This window comes from Elephantulus edwardii, unplaced genomic scaffold (assembly GCF_000299155.1).
Source record: "Elephantulus edwardii isolate Elephantulus edwardi_28Jun2011 unplaced genomic scaffold, EleEdw1.0 scaffold00007, whole genome shotgun sequence".
Classification (NCBI taxonomy): Eukaryota; Metazoa; Chordata; class Mammalia; order Macroscelidea; family Macroscelididae; genus Elephantulus; species Elephantulus edwardii.
The window spans coordinates 16,522,231-16,542,735 of record NW_006399757.1 but is presented as its reverse complement, the minus strand read 5'-3'; positions in this window follow the sequence as shown (position 1 = coordinate 16,542,735).

The window sequence follows — 20,505 nt, the reverse complement described above, 5'->3', positions numbered from 1 at the left end:
ATTTAAAATACTGTATAATTTTTTATTTAAAAAACACTTATGGCTTGTACTCTTAAAGACTAAAAATTTCTGTGAAATAGGATGTGAAAATTTTCAAACAATATTGCCACATAGTTGGGTTTGTTTTCTTTCAAAATTAAAAAAAGGATGTGAAAAACCCTGTGATGACACATTAAACATATCATGAGAACTTCATTTTAAGAGCAGAAATATCTACTCATTTCATTCACTAAATCTATTTGGTCTAAGGTGATGAGGAATGACTTTTTTATTTAAAAAAATGAATAAACAACAAAGTAAAGAGCCTTTTTGGGAAAAAAATTTCAATTACATTTAAAATACTGTTTGTTTTCTGAGTTTGTCTTTCTTTTTTGGGGCAGTGTTATAGGAAGAAACAATCCTGAGCCTTTAGAATCTGACAAATCCTGACTCTTCCACTTAACTCATTGTTACTTTCTCTCTAAGCCTATCTTCCATGTGTAAAATATTACAGAACCAATTTAGATGATCTGTGTGTAGGCTGTACAGTAGAATGTACAGTGCCTGGTACATTCAGCACAGTATATTTATTCGTTTCCACCTCCCTCGTCCCTACCCTGTACTGTCTGCAAACAATTTGTACGCTAATTGTCCACAAACAACGAAATGGTAAAACCAAAGAACCAAACAAATTTACACTATAGGAGTGTGCATACTATTTCTTGATGTTACATAAATGTTCTCCATGCTGCAATACCTTAATCTGTAAAATGAGGAACATAATACTTTCTGCAAAGAAATTTTATGTACATAAGCCCCTTTTCATTCTGTATGCAGAAGAGATCATCCAAGAAGCTGGGCTGTATGAGGAGGAATGTGGCATCAGGATTGGTGGAAAAGTCATCAACAACCTGCATTATGCAGATGACACAACCCTGCTTGCTGAAACTGAGGAGGACCTGAAGCACTTGCTGCAGAAGGCCAAGGACTGCAGCCTTCAAAACGAATTGAAGTTCAACTTCAAGAAAACAAAGATTCTCATCACTGGGCCAATTAGCAGCATGAGTATGGATGGTGAAGAGATTGAGATAGTTAACAGTTTTAGTTTGCTTGGCTTCACAGTCAACACTCTTGGTAATCAAGAGACGAATTGCATTGGGAAATTCAGTTGTGAGGGACCTCTCAAGAATACTGAAGAGCAACGGCATCAGGCTGGAGACTAAGGTGCAACTGATCCGGGCTATAGTCTCCACAATTCTGTGCTATGCATCAGAGAGTTGGACAGTGACTAGGGATGATAGAAAGAGAATCGATGCCTTTGAGCTGTAGTGCTGGAAAAGAGTGTTTAATATACCATGGACTGCCAGGAGAACAAAGAGGTTTGTCCTGGAGAAGATGAGCCAAAATGTTCCCTGGAATCAAGGATTCTGAAGCTTTGGGCATGTTGCAAGGAGGGACTGGTCCTTGGAGAGGGACATCATGTTTGGGAGAGTGGAAGGAGAGTGCAGGAGAGGAAGACCCTCAATGAGATGGATTGATTCTGTGATTGGGATGGTGGGAGTGAGTGTGTCAGAGACAGTGAAGTTGGCACAGGATAAAGTAGGGTTTAGGGCTCTTGTACATAGGGTCACTATGAGTCGCAAGCGACTTGATGGCACATAACAACAAAAATAAAACCCCTTTTGGCCACCAGGGACCCAAGGGCAGAAAGTCTACTGGGTTTAACATAGTCAACAGCATTTGCTGGGAGTGTCTTCAAAGTTTCATTTGCCCCTTGGGCCTGCAGCCCTTGGGCAAAATTTATTAATGTTAGGATGAACATTCTCTAAGTAGTACATATGTCTATTTGCTGTAGTGAATAACGTGGAGTTGCTGTGATGCTGAATACTGTGCCATAGTTGTGTCAGATACCATAATGGTTGCCCATTATGGACAGTGTTTGGAGGAGCGTCCCGATTAATTCAGGTTTGAAGCAGGAGTGACATTCACTTTCTAAACCAGATGCCTCTGGAAACTCTATAAACATAAAGAAATTATTTTCATTATAGAACAGGATTCAGATCTGTTGTTCATAGGGTTGTTATGAGTTGTATTTGACTTGAGGATACTTAACTACTGCTTAGTGAGACTAGTGTTGTTATATTTTGGAGGAACATTCTTTTACTTTGTACATCACTCTTTTTCAATTTGCTTTACTGAGAAAATCTGATTTTGCTGTGATGCTGAACCTTGTGCATTGGGGTGTCAAATGCCATGATGGTTTCCCAATGCGGACAGTGTTTGGTGGAGCTTCCCACTGTAAAACAGGTTTGGAAGCAGGAGTGGCATTCACTTCCTAAACCACATGCCTTTGGAGAATCTATGAATTTGGAGAAACGATGATAGCTATAGAAAGGCATTAGGTCTTTTGTTCATAGGGTCGCTATGAGTCTATCAAAGACAACAACCACTTTTAATTCTCAAAAACTCAGAGAATGCCAGTTTAAAGATTAAGGTGTGCCTATTCTTAGCCATATTCTCATTCTTCTCAGAGTTAGCCAGAGTTTGATGTGATCCACACAGTCCCAGAACATTTGATTATGTGAAACCTGTACTTGGACCAGGAGGCAGTCATCCGAACAGAGAAGGAAACACTACATGGTTCAAAATTGGAAAAGGTGTACACCAGGTATGTGTCCTATCTCCAAACCTTTTCAAGCCATATGCAGAACAGACCATCCAGGAAGCTGAGCTCTATGAGGAGAAATGTGGCATCAGGACTGGGTGAAGACTCATCAACAACATGTGTTGAGCTGATGGTACAACCCTACTTGCTGAAACTTAAGACCACTTTGAACACTTGCCGAAGAAGGCCAGGGACTGCAATCTTCAATATGGATTGAAGCTCAATATCAAGAAAACAAAGATTCTTACCACTGAGACAATCAGCAGCATTATGATAGATGGTGAGCGGACAGAGATTGTTAACAGCTTTAGTTTGCTTAGATCCACAATCAAAACTCTTGGTACTAGCAGCCAGCAAATTAAAACGTGGATTGCATTGGGAAAGTCTGCTGATAAGGACCTCTCCAGAGTACCGAAGAGCAATGATATCAGTCTGGAGACTAAGGTACACCTAATTCAGGCCATAGTCTTTGCAATTACTTTTATATGTCAGAAAACTGGACAGTGACTAGGGAGTATAGAAAAAGAATTGATGCCTTTGAGCTGTGGTGCTAGAGAAGAGTACTGAATATACCATGGACTTCCATGAGAACAAACAGATTTGTCCTGAAGAGGGTGAAACCAGACTGCTTCTTGGAGGCAAACATTCTAAGGCTTTGTCTGACATATTTTGGACATGTTGCAAGGCAGGACCAGTCCTCAGAGAAGAACATCATGCTTGGAAGTTGGAGGGACAGCGCAAGAGAGGAGTACCCTGGATTAGATGAATTGATTCAGTGACGAGGGTAATGAAGGCAGATGTATCAGAGACAATAAGCTTGGCTCAGAACAGAGTAGGTTTCAGGGCTATGGTACACAGGGTTGCTATGAGTCTCAAACAACTTGATGGCACATAATAATAGCAAGAACAGTTCTTAGCCAGGCTATTTTCCATTGCTTTCTATGATGTGAAAATTGAACAATTAATGAGGATGACAGGAGATGAATTTCTTTGAACTGTGATATTGGTTAGGAGTACTGAACATCCCACGGGCTACCAAAACAGCAAACAAGTCAGTCTTGAAGGTAGTGCAGCCAGTTTTCCTTAGAGACAAGGATGGTGAAACTTCATCTCATATACTACAGGCATGTTGTCAGGAGGGCCAATCCTTGGAAAAAGACAAGGACTGGAAAAGGTAGAAGTCAGTGAAAGAGAGGAAGACCCTCGACAAGGTGCATTAAGACAGTGACTACAACAATGAACTTGGGCATGTGGAAGATTGTAAAGATGGAGCAGGATAGGTCAAGGTTTAGGTCTGTTGTTCATAGGGTAGTCAAACAGATGGCACATACAAATTTTTAATTATTTGTTTTGAAATATATTCAATACATTTGTCAATTCAATATTTTTTAATGTGCCCAATCTTGATAAAATGTTATGGGATATGAGTGAGGTAAGTTGTATGAAGCTCCTCTTCGAGTGGCTACTTCATGATGAGGCCTTGAGCAAGTAAAACAGGGAGAATTTTGGTTCTTCCCATATCCCCAGAAGATAAAATAGTATTTGGAACTCAGTTCTTATGTGCAGGAAGTCAATTCCAACTCATAACAATTCTGTGAGCCAGAGTAGAACTCCCCCATGGGATTTCATAGGTTGTAATGCTCTGGTGGCCTAGTGGAAAGAAGTTGCAATGCAATTCTAAGTCACGTATGTAGTTCAACACCACCAGCCACTCCACGGGAGAAGGATGGACAATCTCCTCCCGTGCAAATAACTGCCTATGGCTCGGTTCCAACTCAACAGTACAAAACAATAAACTTTATAGGAATAAGTGTTCAGCCTTTTCCCTAAGTGACCAACTGATAGATTTAAACTATCTAGTTTTTATTAGAATCTGAGTCCTTGGTCATGGTACCATCAGAAGACCTTACTTGGAAAATAAGTTCCAGATTGATATTTTATTAAATAAATAAATGGATTATTCACACATTTTACTTCTCTTTATCGAACCCAAACAATCGCTTTGCAGATTGTGGGACCTGCATGCATATGTTCAAGACGGGGATTTGAAGATTGCCTCTTAAATGGAAAAAAGGAAACATCTATGATTTTCTTTACTGAAACTTTATTTTCCACTGTCAGCTACTACATCTTTCCATGGTAAAGCACCTGCTCAATCTTGCATGGGGCTAGCTGTTTGAGCACTTATCTATGTGCCAGCGTGCCTATGCTCGCCTCTGTCATACTGGCCTTAACTGGAGCCCACCAAAGGGCTGAAGCAGCCTTGTTTCTTTAGTCCATTATATAAGGTCAATAAATGTATGAAATGAATAGTTTTTCTAAATGCTTATGAATCTTTTTATTATAATGAATTCTACGTTATAGTTATAAATATTTTCTAATCCTTGACCAATAAATTATAAATTCTAGTTTTAGATTTAGTGTTAAAAAGTATAGTAAGTGTCTTGATAATTTCTCAGGTAGCCTGTAGCATATTAACTGGTACATTTGTACACGCACACTAGCTTATGTACTATGAAATCTAGACTCAATGTCATGTAAAGTAATGCAATGTGACGTAATGCGAAGCAAACTACTGAAAAGGCACAATCCATGTTTAAAAACAGAGTAACACCTAACTTTATCCATGAAAACCTCTGAAATTCTCTAGCATCCTTGAATTATATTTTTGTTTGTTTTTAAGTGCAGTATTTATTCTCAAGTAAACAAAAATATATTAACATGTTCCTTATGGACCATTAATAGACAATGCTTTGAAAAGGCTAATATAAACATAGAAAACGAAGGACATGTGATGTTTTGACTTAAGCCAAACCAAAGGAAACCCACCCCATCTAGTCTGATGATGTCCTGCTCTGTTTCCTACCACTTCCTTAGTGATGAACCAGCGGAAAAAAAAAAAGTTTAGTATGGAAATCACTGTTAAGTGTCAAGCACTTGGTTGAATGAAAAAGCCCAATGAGCAGCTATGAGGTGGTACTGGCCCAATAATGTGTCAGTGTGTAGGAACTTGGGATTGTGCCTTGAACAACAACTTTCACCTAATCCCAAAGCCAAACACAGGAAGACATTTACTTGGCAAAATAATTCCTGATTTGAGAATATCTAATCTCAGAAAAAGCAATTTAGCTATTTCCAGAGTTACAGTTCTGGTGATACTTTTTAAAAAACATTTGGCTGCAAACCAAAAGGTCATATATTCAAATCCACCATCCACTCCCTGTGAGAGCAACAAGAGCAACGAGATATGTTATCTTGTAAAGATTTATAGTCCTCAAAACTGGAGGGAGGGAGTTCTCTTCTATCCTATGGGCTCTCTGTGATTCATAATAGACATGACGGCTGTGGACTGGATTTTCCTCCCCAGTTGTCATAATTGTCTCCCATAACAAAAAATATCTAGTGAAGATATCTCAGAACAATCATTTTCTCCTCAATATGAATCAAGTAAATATTTTAATTTCTTATTGTAATAATAAAATTGCCTATCATGACTTGAGCATCTGTTGTGCTTTCAATCCCCACGATAAATGTGCTCAATAATTAGCAGATGCTTAAAAGGAAGCAAATGACATTAATTATCTTATTTATGTGGTTATTGTGCATATGCGTGCATATGTGTGTGTGTTTTAAAAAGTCATAATTTACACTTTTTGGGCACTTTTCAACGTTGTATCAAATAATTCATAATTTAAGAATCAATAATTCTGCTTCTCATATACAGGGCTGACAGTTTGAAAAATATTCAAAAAGTCTTTAGACCTATTTTCCCAATATAACTTTTAAAATACAGCCTTAACTCTTCAATTAACTTGGTAAACAAACAAATATTTACAATTTGTAAGTGCTTAAAGATACAAAGACGCGCTCGACTAGAAATAACTCAGATGTATATCCAGTTCTTAATGGAGTCCTAGTTAAAAAAATATGCATGTCTCTTTCATTTAAAACACCACATAGTTATTGAAGTAATTTCAAGGACAACTTCTTCAAGCTGTTTTCAAATTAATACAGAGGTATAGTATGATCAGTAATGCAATATTTCTGATTCCCCACTGTGATAAGTCTCTCACTTTGGAATGAAATTCTAAAGCAGTGAGTCTTACTTTCTTGTGGACTGAAGCCCACTGTAAAGAAGACAAAGATAGATGGAGAAGAGATTGAGATTGTTAACAATTTCAGCTTGCTTGATCCCACAATCAACACTCTTGGCACCAGCAGTCAGGAAATCAAAAAAATGGGAAAATCTGCTGTCAGGGATCTCTTGAGAATGCTGAAGAGTAAAGGTGTCAGTCTGCAGACTAAGATGCATCTAATCCAGGCCATAGTTTTTTGCAATTACTTGCTATTCATCAGAAAGCTGAATAATTAATAAGTATAACAGAAGAGTCACCAATGCCTTTGAGTTGTGTTGCTGGAAATGAATACTGAACATACCATGGACTGCCAAGAGAAAAAAGAGGTCTGTCCTGGAGATGGTGAAACCAATCTGCTCCTCGTAAGCAAAGATTTTGAAGCTCTTTCTCACATATTTTGGGCATGTGCTTATGACTGCAAAACAATAAAACTCAAAGAAGGAGAAAAACCTTGGAAAATAATTGTATTTTCAAATATTTCCTTATTCTCTGCCAAAACATCACCTTCTAAACGTGGCCTTCCTTGATGATTCATTGTACAATTACAATAGTCCACTAACCCAGCATGCCACATGTTTTTCATATGCTTAATTTTTTTAATTGTACTTATAACCTCTGACAAAATAACTTAGGGTTCTCTACATAATCAGAACTAGTAAGAGATCGATAGATAGAAAAAACATAGAGAAATTTATTTAGTTTAAGAAATTGGATCATTCAGCTCTGAGGGCTGACATTTCTGAAGTTTACAGGTCTCGAAATAATCTAGATTCTTTCAGTCTTGTGTGTTCCACAAACAAATAGGTTTTGCATCCACATGACAGAGTCTAAGTATGTGTTATGTCTGAGTGTGATTAACAGAGAAACACACTCTGACATGTATTTGGCTATTTGTTTATGTTGCTATTACTGTTGAATGCTATTGAGATTGAATTTATTTATACATTTGTTAATATGTGTGTGTGTGTGTGTAGCTTTGGGGCCTAGTGGGTAAGGAGGTGCACTGTCAACCTAAAGGCAGGCTGTTCAAATCCCCCCTCCGCCCTCCCAAGCATGATGTCCCTCTCCAAGGACTGGTCCCTCCTTGCAACATGTCCAAATTATGACAGAGCCTTAGAGTCCTCACCTCCAAGGAGCAGCCTGATTTCACCCTCTCTAGGTTGAATCTGTTTATTCTTTCAGCAGTCCGTGGTATATTTAATACTCTTGTCTAGATACATACACACACACACAGACACACACACACACACACACACACACAGACACACACACACACACAGAGGCTTAATGGTAAGGAATTGTGCTTTCAATGCAAAGAGGCATGTGGTTCTAATCCTCCAGCTGCTCTACATGTCAAGGATGGGCAATCTTATCCCAAAGAATTTAAGGCATCTGAAAACTCCCTGGAGGGTCAGCTATGAATCAATTCCAGTGAGACAATACACTATAACAACTACGTATATTGATTTATAATATTTATAACATTTCTTTTGATACTTCAATATTCATTACTATTGGTGCATTTAGTTGCTAAACTGCAATTTGGCCTTTCTGATGATTCTAGTAATAAAAATATCAACACTCTCTCCTGCCCCAACATGACCTACCTCCCTTGTCTATTTATTTTTTCTCCATTTATTTATTACCATCTTGCACACAATTTACTAATTCATTCTATTTATTCACTAGAAGTTAAAATCAAAACAAAAGAGGTGGTTTTTCTTTGTACAGAGCTATAAAGATCCCAGAAATTCAACAAACACAATATTAAAAAGCAGGAATGAAATAGGTATAATTTCTTGAGTCAAAAAAGCAATAACTATATATATTAATAAAAAATCAGACAAGCACAAATTTTAACATCCTACACTATATATTCTGAGGATTTTCTGATTGAAACAAAGAGTACTATTCACTGACCTACATACTAAGGAAATAGAGATAACGGCAAATGATCAAAATCTGTAAAAAGCCAAGATTAAGGACCTCCTTAGATAGTAAAAAAGCAACTGTTATATTTTCATAGATAAACTATTGACAACATCACCTAGCATACAGAACTCTGGTCCTGTATCAAATGAAAAGTTTTTTCTTTGGGAAGCTGAGAAAACAGTCTATTCAAGAAAACGGATCTCTTTACTGAGTCACTATTCCATTCAAGTGTCCTTGGGTGGTGAGTAAATGGTTAAAAAATTTTACTCCCACTCAAAAACTTGGCAGTTCAAACTCACCCAAAGGTGTCGTAGAAGATAGATCTGGCATTCCACACCCAAAAGTCACTTGAAAAGCCTGTGGTCCTGTAGTACTCTGCTCACACGGAATCGACATGAGTTAGGATCAACCCTACAGCAACTAATAGCAAAAGACATTCCATTCAAGTCTATGTCTAACATAATAAAAAGACTAAAGTGCAAAGAGCATAGAGAACATTCTACCTCGAGTATCTAATGACTTCTTGTTCTAACCAAGGAAATGTCATCTCCAAGAAAAGATCATCTCCTTTTTAAGGAGGAAGGTAAAACTGTATTTTTCAGAAAGAAAAGTTATCACAGAAAGAAATGATAAGAATAGTAAGAATCCATAGAATCTTTGACTGAAAGCTCAAAGACACTCATCATTCATTCAATGTATCACTATTGCATGGTTTGAAGAAATGGCATTGAGTCTATTGAAGGCAATGAGACCATTAATGCCTTCAGGCATGGAATCCACAGGTAGTGTAGGATTAGAGTATAACACTCAAAATATATTCTGTTCACTGTGTCCTTTGGTGTTGTTAGGTACCTTCAAGTTGAGTACAACTCAAAGTTCATAATAACCCTGTGAACAACAGACCCAAATCCTGTTCTATCCTGGCTATCGTCATCATCTCTGACACACTTGAGCCCCTGCCATAGTCACTGTGTCAATTCATCTCATTGGAGAGCTTCCTTTCTTTTGTTGACTCTTCACCTTTTCAAGCATAATATGCATGTCCAAAATATGAGAGATGAAGCTTCCCTATTTTTGCCTCTAAGAAGCTCTCTGGCAATACTTTCTCCAAGACATATTTGTGGAATGGCACATCAACAGAGAATGGCAGACTTGGTTTAGAAGAGGCGGTGGCATTAGGGATATTATAGCTAATGTTACATGGATCTTGGCTAAAAGCAGAGAATACCATAGGAATGTCTGTGTTTCATTGACTATGTAAAGTCACTTGACTGTGTGGATCACAACAAACTGTGGCTAACTCTGAGAAGAATGGGAATCCCAGAACACTTGATTGTGCTTATGTGAAACCTATACTTGGATAAGGAGGCAATCATCAGAACAGAGCAAGGAAACACTGCAATGATCAAAATCAGGAAAGGTGTGCACCAAGGATATATCCTATCTCCATGCTTTTTCTATGAAGAGTAATATGGCATAAAGATTAGAGGAAGACTCATCAAAAACCTGTGTCATGCAAATGACACAACCTTACTTACTGAAACTGAGGAGGACCTGGGGCATTTGCTGCATAAAGTCAAGGACTGCAGCCTTCAATACAGATTGAAGCCCAACATCAAGAAAATAAAGATTTCTCATGACTGGGTCAGTTGGTCACTATAGACAGTGAAGAGATTGAGGTTGTTAACAGCCTTTAGTTTGCCTGATTCCACACTCAACATTCTTGGAAACAGCAAAATCAAAAGATGAATTGTATTGAAAAAATCTGTTCTCATGGACCTCTCCAGAGTACTGAAGAGCAACAATGTCAGTCTGGAGACTTTGGTATGCCTGATTCCATGAAAAAGAAGGGGGCTGTATCTGATGCTTAAAGGGGTACTCTCCCCATGAACAGCAATAACAACATAAAACCAATTCCCAAGAGGTCAGACATGTCCCCTACACTCCTGAACCTCTTTCTATATTTTTTTTTACTCATCCCAACACCAATCTCACAGTATTACTTGGTTCAAATTCCATTGTGGTAGCTCACAGACCAAAAAGAACCATATTTAAGGAAGTCAATGGGGCTATGATTCAGGTTAGTAGCAGAATACAACCACTCAGTCAGGACAGCTGCTTGATATGTGCTCCCAGGCACCACAACCCTCAGCCTCACCACTGCTATACGCTGTTAGTACTATAAGTAAATATATATATATTTACTATATGTAAGTACTATATACTATAAGCTTAGCCCTACTGATTATGGTTCTCCACCCCGCTCCATTCCTCAGTTGATCACCTCAATCTTGTGTTGGGTCTCTTGACCTCGGCTTTAGCCACAACTATTGCTGCTGTATGTCTTTCTGATACAAGAATCTCTGGCCCTGTGCTCGCTTCGGCAGCACATATACTAAAATCGGAACAATACAGAGAAGATCAGCAAGAAGCATTCCAAAAAAAAAAAAAAGAAGAATCTCTGTTTGCTTCTTTGATGATGGTAAGATTCTCAAATTCTGCTACTGGATCCACTCAGCTTAATAGTGAGACTAGCCAGTGGCAAGATTGGCCAATCCCCTTGTGGAGAGGTTAAAATGCTCTATATGTATATTCCCACCCTTTCACATGGCAAAGTCAGTCAGTGGCTAGGGAAACCATTTTGAACAATAAATCCTTAACACCACAGACTATTCCTCCATTATTCTAGCTTTTAACTTTCCTATTTGAAGAATTAACTTCCCTCTATAATATACAGTAAGCATATTTGTGAAGGCGTGTAAGCCAGAAATTTTGTGCCATATGCCTTAATATTCCCATTTTAGACAATAAATTTCTGATTACTCATTCTTATCAAACCAAAAGAGCAAACATATGTCTTGGAGAAGGTGCAGCCAAAGTGTTCCGTGGAGGTAATGATGAAGCTTGGCCTCACATACTTTAGTTATTTTGCTAGGATGGTAATTTCTTGGAGGAGGACATCAGGCTTGGGAAGGTGGAGAGGCAGTGAAAGTGAGGAAGATCTTTAATCAGGTGGGTTGACCTGATGACGGTGGCAATGAGCTTAAGTGTGTCAGAGATTGTGAGGAAGGCAGCATTAGGACAGTGTTCAGAGCAGTTGTTCATAGGGTTGCTTTGAGTAGTATTCTACTCAATGGCACCTAACAACAAATAGTTCTGATAAAAATCAGATATGTTCTTTTCTCTGAAGAATCTTCTATTCCAGTTAGAATGTTTAGCATCTGCAACCATAAGCAAAGGACAATAAAGAACAAGTTATCAGGTTGTAGTAACCAACACTAGCTCACAGTATGAAATATCTTATCTTCATTTGCTTCTGTTCTGGTCAACTCATCTTCAGCCAACAATGGCTAGGTCCAGATGAGCATCACTTACAAACTCAGGAGCCCACACTTCTTGTGTTCCAGGCCAACTGACCTTTTCACTCAGTCTTAGTCCCAATATGGGGCCAAGTCAAGAAGGCAGGGGTCCTCATGACACCCTGATCCTCAGTCAGCAATTCTTGTACTTATCCATACACATGTGCCTGATAGTTCAGTAGTGCTGATGATGGAACCTGTCTCTTCACCGTCACATGCCTTCTAATTCCAATCCAGTGGATCCAAGTTGTCGTCATGAGTGAGTGTATTCACCAGTTCCCTATAATTTTAACTGCTGGTTGGACGGTTTGATGCATACCAACCTTACCCTGCCTCATAAGCCAAACTGCTTTTTGCAGTAGGGTTTAATCTTCCCTCTAGTTCTATTGCTTCCAACAAGCACTACTCCAGAGCAAAGCTTCCCCTTTTAGGATATCCATTAAAAAAACAAAACAAAACAACAGCCCAAAGCAAAAATTGCATGTTTTCAAGATACACAATATCTAGTATTCATTTATGTCATCTAATATGAATGAGATAAGTTAAGGGTAGAGAATGAAGTTAAAACTGGGAATTTCTTTAAAGGATTTTAATTAAAGTTTTTGTTGATTTGCTTCAGATATAGTGTATAAATGATCAAGGCTTTTGTTGGTCATGATTATTCAAATCCTTTAAAAATGATTTTTAATAATTATTCCATCAATTTGAATAGATTACTTTTTAGAATAAATTCATAAAGTAAAACAGCAAAATCAAGGCAACAGAGTACATAATAGCCTGGCCCATGAAAAAAAAACCAACAAAAAAATTCTTGATTTCTTTGATGGTTGTTTCAGTTCCTCCAGCCTAGTCTCCTTTACATTTCCTGTATGATTTTTTTGGTGGCAGAGTCAGTTGATGACTCATCTCCTCCTTCTTCTTGAAAAAAAATAAAAGTGGCTTTGTTCTTGTGTAGCTTATATCACAATCCCTTTTCTCTATTTTTTTAGGAATCTTTTCATTTTAAACATAGTTTGCTTTCCTTTGCTAAATCCAAAAGCAAAAACAATTTTGCCTTGTTTATACCTGTGCAAGGGATACTAGGTTAATTTACTAGAGTTCTCTCTCTCATAACCTCTATTTTGGTACCCATACTCCCATCCCTTCATTTCCCTTAAGATATTATGAATATTATCCTTGGAAATCTTATAATATTTCAAAATTTCTTATTTCAGAGACACACAGAATAATAGACTACAAAGCATATATTGAGGCCCCATATCACATTTAGCACATGAATAACTTAAAGCCTTGTTGTTGTTGTTGTTGTTGTTGTTGTTGTTGTTGTTAGGTGCTGTCAAGGCAGCTACAACTAATAATAGCCTTATAAGCAACAGTTAAATGGTCTAGTTAAGCTAATACTTAGCAAAGAAAAACTTAAATTTAGAGTTTCTGATCACTGTTTAATAGTTTTTCCAAGATAAACTATGTCCTTTCTGATTCGATAACATTTTCACTTTTCAGAAATAAGCATTTCAAGAACATATTTCCTAGATTTGTAATCTAAGGCTGGGCTCTGTGAGAAGTGTGGTGTCAGGATTTGGTGGAAGATCTATTAACAATCTGCATTGTGCAGATGACACAACCCTGCTTGCTGAAACTGAGGAGGCCCTGAAGCGCTTCCTGCAGAGGGTAAAGGACTGTAGCCTCCAATATGGATTGAGGCTCAATGTCAAGAAGACAAAGATTCTCACCACTGGACCAGTTGGCATCATCAGGATGGATGGTGAAGAGATTGAGATTGTTAACAACTTTAGTCTGCTCAGCTCCACAGTCAACACTCTTGGCACCAGTAGCCAGAAAATAAAAAAACTTATTGCGATGGGAAAGTCTGCTGTTAGGGACCTCTCTAAAGTACTCAACAGCAACGGTGTCTCTCTGGAGACTAAGGTGCATCTGGTACAGGCTATGGTCTTCGCAATCACTTGTTATGCATCAGAGAGTTGGACAATGACTAGGGAGGATAGAAGGAGAATTGATGCCTTTGAGCTGTGGTGCTGGAGAAGAGTATTGAATGTACCCTAGACTGCCAAGAAAAAAAACAGATTCATTCTGGAGAGGGTTAAACCAGCTGCTCCTTGGAGGCAAGAATTCTGGGGCTTCCTCTGACATACTTTGGACAAGTTGTAAGGAGGGAGGGGTCCTTGGAGAGGGACATCATGCTTGGGAGGGTGGAGGGATGGCACAGAAGGGGAAGACCCTCTATGAGGTGGATTGATTCAGTAGCTGGAGTTACCAGGATGGGTAGGTTGGAGGTAGCGTGACTGGCACAGGATAGAGCAGGGTTTAGGGCTGTTGTACATAGGGTCTCTATGAGTCACAAGCAACTCAATGGCACGTAACAACAACAAGAAGTCAATATTATTAATGTTATTTTTTAAGTAAATATGCATTTGATATATTGTATGATAGAATTATTTCACTGGCTTGCAAGTAATTTCTTTGGCATTCGGAAGTTAAATGGAAGAATGACCTATAAAATATATTGAACCACTTTAAATTAAGTACTTTAATACTTCTAGATAACCAGAGAAATGAGGTTACAAAGCTCATCAATGGATTCATACAAATAATAATGAGTTTTAGTATCTAGAAGAGGAAGCAAGTTGGTGATCAGAACGCATTACATGAAGAAATAAATCTGAAAAGATGCATTGTGGTTGTTGTTGTTTTTAAGTGCTGTCGAGTAGTAGATGACTCATAGCGACCCTATGAATGAAAGACCTGAACACTTGTATAACTTTCATGATTTCTCCCAATTCATAGAGTTTCTGCAAGCCAGCTAATTTGGAAAAGGATGCATAGGATTAAAAAAAAATTGTTGTTAGATATGGTATAAGACATAAAACATGAAAAAGGAAAAAAATCATAAAACAAGCACTCGTGCAGCCATCATGCACCTTGCTCTCAGAAACCCCCTCTATATTTGTTTCAAAAAAATACTCACTGTATTAAATATTATATTATATTGAGATCTTTGTTTTATCACTGTGTTTCTTTGTGTTATTTTTTAAATAAAATTTTTATTTTATACCGATTTCCTTAGAAAGTTCATATATGCTGCTTTTCACACTAGATATTTTCCGTTTTCTTTACCAACCCCTCTCTCCACCCATCAAATGATATGACCCTATGATTAACTACCTCCCTATCCTTTCTTATCCCTATGCCCCCACCCTCCTCCCATTGGATCCTCATACTCATTCTACAATAATAGTATTGCACAGTATTTATCTTTATGAGACTGAGTTAGTTCGCTCAGCAAAATGGTCTCCAGTCCCTCCCAAACTAGGTATAGTGATTTACAAAATCATTGCTTCTCCATGCTGCATAGTATTTCGTCATGTAAATAATTCCATCATGTACCATAATTTCTCAATCTATTTTATTGTGGTTGGACATTTGGGCTGTTTCCATGTTCTTATAATGGTGAATAACGTTGCTATGAACATTGACATACAAGTCTCAATCTATGCCTCAGTTCTCATTTTCTCGGCGCTTATTCCAAGCAGTAGAATAGCTTCTTAAGCATTTTTAAAGAATATACTTCTGTTTTGTCTGGAGTGAAGATCATGAACATTTGTGTCATTTGGTTTTATAATTTACTTTTAACATCAGATTCTTTTTGAGTCCAATCTCATATATTCCATTATTACTTAATGTTAGAGTTCCTCTGTGTATGTAAAATTTTATGACTCTGTGAGTCAGACAATCCCCAGTTAACTTCATAGTGGACAGCTCAGGCCACATGGTGAGTTGATGGGCCATGGTTAAGCACCCAGGCTCTACTTAGGTCTAGTAACAAACAAGTCCATCCTAAGAGGTTGCAGGACTTCGCTCTAAAGTCCGAAGGGTCTGCATTATGATTCACCAGTAGTGCTCACCTGTCCACCAGACTCCAAATAGCAACTCTATCTGCCACAGGCACTGCAAGCATACATACTGGACCAGCTTGATCATATGGCCCTAGTGGCAGAGAAGCTTGCTCAGCAGCCTGTACCTGTTACAGAGCCTTCTGTTGTTCTGGAAACCACTCAAAGTGAACAGCTTTTCAAGTCACTTGATAAATATAGGCTATAGAAGCCCATCCAAAAGGGAGCTCTGGTGATATAGTCTCTAGGAAGTCATACTACAAACACTAATGCTACTCCTCTTTGGCAATTCAAATCCATCAGCTCTAAGAGTCAGAAATAAAAAGAGAGATTTGATTTGTGTAGCTGTGACTAGAGATTAATTCAAAGTCTAGAGCTAAGTCAGACCACTGGTTCAAGTCCAAAGAACTAAATGTGATTAGCCAGATGAGAGATCACAGAGTTAAAAAGCAAGAGAGATTTGTCCTACATTTATATACATTTAATGTGGACCATGCCACCAATTAAATGCCCCTTCAACTGATTGGTTGTTCATATCAGATTTCATCATGTAAGTGATTATGTTATATAAATTCTCATCAAGGAAATGACTACATCAGACTTAATCAATGAAAAATTATATTAATCTGATAACATCAAGGGAATGAACATATCTGACTAAACAAACCAGAAAATTATATGTAACTAAGTTGGCATGCGTCCAGGCTTGTGAGGATGGAGGGACAGCTCAGGAAAGAAAGACCTTCTATGAGGTAGATTGATTCAGAGACTGGGGTAATGGGATGGGTGTGTCAGAGACAGTGAGACTGGCAAAGGATAGGGTTGCTATGAGTCTCAGGTGACTCGATGGCACATAACAACAAGAAGAATTTAGTATACAGCCTTAACAATTACAATCCTTAAAGTGGCATCTTTTGATCATGTCTCTAGTTTTGTACTATTATAAACAAAGGCTACCCTGAATTTTTTGAGGTATAGATTCTATATATCACAAAAATCACATATCTTTTTTATTTTATACTGTTTTATTTACAAAGTTCACATACATTGTTTTTCACACAAGATCCACCCCATTTCCTTCCCTCCATTGAATTAAAAATTGCATATTTATTTTTATAAGCATATTATTGAATCACTGTTTATATAAGTATTTTGCTTAAAAGACACTAGTTGTTTACTAATTAGCTGTAACAGTGCTCATCCTACGTGCTGGGGAAGAGTCTTTCCACAGATCCACTTCATCACTGATGCTTAATAATGTCAGATTTGAAATGTTAAAGCAGTCTGGGGAGATGTCATGGTCTCTTGTTATAATGCTGCTGTATATTTTGTCGATTATTAATAAAGTATTATTTCTTATTATTTTGGCCACTCAGCTACCCCTGCCTTGTTAAATGACTGTTTAATTATTTCCCCCCATAATTTTCTTTTAGTTGCCTATGCTTTTTGTTTATTTTCTTGTAGGTGTACTTTAAAGAGAGTAGAAATGAGCTTTTTGTTGCGTATTATTTACAGATATGTTTTTATTGTTTACAAGCTGTCTTTTGAATTTTTAAGGCAAGTTTTGATGATGCTTTAATTTTAATTTTTAACCCATTCTCGTTTGTCAATATTTTCCAATCTTATTAGTACTTTTAGAAGCATTCATTTTTTTATATATAGAAATAAGAACATTACAGGCTGGGTGAGTAACATAAAAACTATTGTTGTTGATGTTAAGTGTCATTGAGTTGAGTAAAATTCCTAGTAATCCTATGAACAAAAGATCTGAACCCTGTTCTCTAACTGTGGTTGTTTCTCTCGTGTTCATAGGGTTTTCAAAGGCCCATTATTTAGAAGTGAATGCCAATCCTGCTTCCAAGTCTGTCTTAATGTGGGAGCTCTAACAAACCCGTATGGCATTTGATACACCAGTGGGACAGCTTTCAGTATCACAACAACCCCAAGTTATCTCAGTACAACAAACAGACAGACAAGTGCTACACCACTTAGAACAATGTTCTCCTCAAACACAATTAAAGCTATGGGCTGTCTATGACTCGACGGCATCAAACAACAATAACAATGATGACGAAGACAAAGAGAGAGCTACATTGGCCTACTGGAAAGGAAGCTATGCTACCAAGCCGAAGGTGGGTGATTTTCATTTGTAACCCTGGGCCAGGTTCAAATTGTTTTCCTGTCAAACATTCTTCTAGGTGGTATAGCACTGGTGTGTGCGTTGCTGTACAGAGGTAACTTGTGGTTGCTGTGATGCTGAAGACTGTGACAGTGATGTGTCAGTCATGGTAATGGGTACCCATGGTGGACAGTGCTGGCTGGAGCTTCCTGACTAAATCAAGCCTGGAAGCAGGAGCGGCATCTACTTCCGAAATGGCTTGTCTCCAGAAACTCTATGTACGAACAGGGCTCAGGCCATTCGTTCATAGGGTCGCTATAGTCGTCTACGACTCGACGGCATCAAACAACAACAACAACAACCTTCAAGAATAAAACTGATGTGCACAGGAGCCTCCAAATTATGGAACCCTTCTCCACTTTGGCCTTCAAAGTTCTCATTTAAATATTTGCTACTACCACCAAGATCTGCAAGTACAGCAACTCTACCTGGCCTAGGCTTCAAACTATAGCATTAGGAAAATTAGGATTATGCTTGCATAGTGAATCATAGGATAAATATCTAGGACCTGACTTCAACAATTCCAACAGGATGGATTTACACAGCAAATCTAACAATGGTCTAGAGAATACCATAGATGATAAAGGAAGCCCTGGAGAGGGCAAGATTCATATTTATTGTCCACTGAGTTGCTGTGTACCATAGGCAAATATATAGCCCAAATCAACAACAACAATTGGAAAGGAGAGAGATTTGGGACTTAGATATCAACCCATATTAATAAGATTTAAAAAGACAGAAGACATAGATGATACTATCCTAATAGAATTTTCAAGGCTTATTAGACAACAATTAAAAGTTAGATGGATCTTAGCTGAAAGCAGGGAATATCAGAGGAATGTATATCTGTGTTTCATTGATTATGCAAAGGCGTTTGACTTTGTGGATTATAACAAACTGTGGCTGACTCTGAGAAGAATGGGAATCCCAGAACACTTGATTGTACTAATGCGAAACCTATACTTGGACCAAGAGGCAGTCATCTGAACAGAGCAAGGAAACACTGCATGGTTCAAAATTGGGAATGGCGTACACCAGGGATGTGTCCTGTCTCCATACCTTTTCAACCTGTATGCAGAAGAGATTATCCAGGAGTCTGGGATCTGTGAGGAGAAGTGTGGTGTCAGGATTGGTGGAAGATTCAACAATCTGCGTTATGCAGATGTCACAACCCTGCTTGCTGAAACTGAGGAGGCCCTGAAGCGCTTCCTGCAGAGGGTCAAGGACTGCAGCCTCCAATATGGATTGAGGCTCAATGTCAAGAAGACAAAGATTCTCACCACTGGACCAAGTGGCAGCAGCAGGATGGATGGTGAAGAGATTGAGATTGTTTACAGCTTTAGTCTGCTTTGCTCCACAATCAACACTCTTGGCACCAGTAGTCAGGAAATTAAAAGACATATTGCGATGGGAAGGTCTGCTGTTAGGGACGTTTCCAAAGTACTGAAGAGCAATGGTGTCTCTCTGGAGACTAAGGTGCATCTGATACAGGCCATGGTCTTTGCTACCACTTGTTATGCATCAGAGAGCTGGACAGTGACTAAGGAGGATAGAAAGAGAATTGATGCCTTTGAGCTGTAGTGCTGGAAAAGAATATTGAGGGTACCATGGACTGCTAGGAAAAAAAACAGATTCATCCTGAAAGGGTCAAACCAGGTGACTCCTTGGAGGCAAGGATTCTGAGGCTCCATCTAACATACTTTGGACATGTTGTAAGGAGGAACTGGTCCTTGAAGAGGAACATCATGCTTGGGAGGGTGGAGGGACGGTGTAGGAGGGGAAGACCCTTTATGAGGTGGATTGATTCAGTGACTGGGGTAGTCGGGATGGGTGTGTCAGAGGCAGTGTGATTGGCACAGGACAGAGCAGAGTTTAGGGCTGTTGTACACAGGATCACTATGAGTCACCAGTGACTCAATGGCACATAATAACAATAACATAAGACAACAACTAGGGCATGTGTGTTTAAGCTATGTACAAGTGTTTGATACACAACTACAAAATTTAGAAATGTTGATTTAATTCATTGATGTACAATTATCACTTTTAGAAATATTGGACTCTTATCCAAAGCCATCGCTATCCAGTTAGTTCCAGTTCATGGAAACCATGTACAGATAAGAATTGCCCCAAAGAGTTTCAAAGATTGCAAATCTTCATGGAAGCAAGCTGCTACATAGTCCTCCCAAGGCATAGCCAGTGAGTGTCAAGTGCTGATATCTTAATTAATATCCAAGTATTCAACCCTTATACCATACCAATGGGATTCCTTGGACTCTAATGCATGGAATGGCTGGGCAGACATGAGAGAGAAATGGAAGAATAACATGAACAAATACACAAA